The 2,500-nt window shown below is 57.2% G+C and overlaps 1 non-coding gene across 1 annotated transcript in view; it reads right to left on the bottom strand.

Moving 5' to 3' along the window:
• Nucleotides 1–544, bottom strand: part of LOC126323588 (small subunit ribosomal RNA) — a 1,893-nt gene extending 1,349 nt beyond the window's left edge. The window contains exon 1 of the ribosomal RNA XR_007559534.1: nt 1–544. This exon is cut by the window's left edge and continues 1,349 nt beyond it. This is a non-coding gene — a ribosomal RNA (small subunit ribosomal RNA).
• Nucleotides 545–2,500: the final 1,956 nt, after the last annotated feature.

Below are 2,500 nucleotides of genomic sequence, written 5' to 3'. Positions count from 1 at the left end.
TAAAGTGTACTCATTCCGATTACGGGGCCTCGGATGAGTCCCGTATCGTTATTTTTCGTCACTACCTCCCCGTGCCGGGAGTGGGTAATTTGCGCGCCTGCTGCCTTCCTTGGATGTGGTAGCCGTTTCTCAGGCTCCCTCTCCGGAATCGAACCCTGATTCCCCGTTACCCGTTACAACCATGGTAGGCGCAGAACCTACCATCGACAGTTGATAAGGCAGACATTTGAAAGATGCGTCGCCGGTACGAGGACCGTGCGATCAGCCCAAAGTTATTCAGAGTCACCAAGGCAAACGGACCAGACGAGCCAATCCGATTGGTTTTGATCTAATAAAAGCGTCCCTTCCATCTCTGGTCGGGACTCTGTTTGCATGTATTAGCTCTAGAATTACCACAGTTATCCAAGTAACGTGGGTACGATCTAAGGAACCATAACTGATTTAATGAGCCATTCGCGGTTTCACCTTAATGCGGCTTGTACTGAGACATGCATGGCTTAATCTTTGAGACAAGCATATGACTACTGGCAGGATCAACCAGGGAGCTGCGTCAACGAGAGCTGAGCAGCCGGCCGCCCGGGAGTGTGTCCCGAGGGCCCGCGCGAACACGCAAGCGTCCGCTCAATTATTCTGCAAACAGGAGGAGGCTGAGCTCCCCTGCACGATACACCTCGAAACCCTCTCAGGTCCCGGCGGCGCGCAGCGCCGTCCTAAGTACTTGGTCGGGTTCGAGAGAGGCGCAATCGCCCGGAGATGGGCGAGTAGACGCTTTCAGTGCGAACACCCGTGCTCCCAACTGAGCTTGCCGCTGCCGACAGAGGCCCGGGAGCGTGCTGTCGTGGCATTGCCGGCGGGAAACAACACGCGCCACCTACGGTGACCGGCAGCTCCAACGCCAGCGCCACAGAAGGGCAAAGCCCCACTTGGGTGCAGAAGCGAACTCTCCCAGCACAGCGCACGCGCCAACACGTCCGCAGAGCTGCGATACAAACCACCTGCGAGAACCGCTGGGGGCGACCGAGCAGCAGACGGCGTCGCGACGCCGAGTGCCGGGCGGCGGCGCATCCTCAACGCACACAGTCCGCAATCGGACCAGCACACTGCAGATGTCCACCGCGCTTCGCACCGGGCTCGGCAGAACCCACTTTGGCCGCCTGGCGCCGCGCGCAGGGTGCGCCGGCGCATAGCTGGGACGCCAGCCGGGCCCGTCGGCCGGCGCTCCTGCCACTGGGCGCCCCCCACCAGCCGGCTGTAGTGCGTGCGCTCACGCAGCGCGCGGCCAGCACGCCGGGCGGCCCCCCCTCACCGGCCGGGGACTGTCCCGCCAAGCCACAGCCTCGTATCGCTTCATACCCACATGGCCAACTCAGGTTCGGGGGCATGGCGGGTACCGCCGAAACAACCGGTTCATAGATGTACCGATCGTCGCTATCACCGATGCACCTGCAGCGCGAACAACCGCTCAACAACTGATTTCCAGTTCATTTGCGGATCTTTGGCAGCAAACGTATACGTCAATCTACATTTGCGAAATCTACGATTCTGGCATGCCTGCATGTTATGTGTCACGACACGCTACATCAGCCCACATACACACTGCGGCATGTACACGAGAGAACACGTGGAAGATGGTCCGCGCACGTGTGCAATGTCCCTTGCGCGGTCGACTGTCAACCGGCCTCTGTAGCATGTCGCAGATGTGGAACGCGGTCCACCGTGCTATCATGTTGTGTGGGGCAATACGATTAAATAGGAAAACCCTCGTCGCTACATCAACAGACGGCTCACGCTGATTCCCGGCAGAGGGAGGAGGGGGGGGGGGGGGGGGGGCCAACATGCAATACTTTCGTCCGTACCTACCTACCACATGTCTGTACGGCGTACAACAGTGCAATCTCGCTGTAATGGGGAGACGAGACAAGTAGCATCGTGCACAACATATGGCCCTTATGATTCGCCATTGTAGGGCGCAGCCGGTGTACGGTCAAGCATGTGCCACATTATGTCACTCAGTACGTAACGACGGATGATCAGTGTGGGTTACGCGTACATCAGCGGACAGTCCACACAGGCCGTACCACAACGTACACTGACTGCATCGACAACCGAATGCAACTGAACAGCTGCAAGGCTCATTTCACAAACAAACGCCTGACCGACCAGCTTGGAAGGGCAGGAGGGGAGGGCGATATTCGTTCTGTAGCGGTACACCCTTCCAGTGGTTAGCGGGACTGTGTAGAAAGTACGCAACACTCGAAAGACCTTTATGTGAGGGTACGCACCATGGCATCAAGAAATACACATGACACCAGAGGATCCAAGCAGTGAACTATGTTCAGAGGGTTGCTGTTAGGCAAAGCTACATTCCTGTGACGTTACATGTGACAGTTAAGGTGCAGTGTAAGTTAGGTTAAGGTGCAGCGTAAGTTAGGTTAAGGTGCAGCGTAAGTTAGGTTAAGGTGCAGCGTAAGTTAGGTTAAGGTGCAGCGTAAGTTAGGTT

Source organism: Schistocerca gregaria, unplaced genomic scaffold (assembly GCF_023897955.1).
Source record: "Schistocerca gregaria isolate iqSchGreg1 unplaced genomic scaffold, iqSchGreg1.2 ptg000859l, whole genome shotgun sequence".
Classification (NCBI taxonomy): Eukaryota; Metazoa; Arthropoda; class Insecta; order Orthoptera; family Acrididae; genus Schistocerca; species Schistocerca gregaria.
This window is presented reverse-complemented; position numbering and strand designations above follow the sequence as displayed.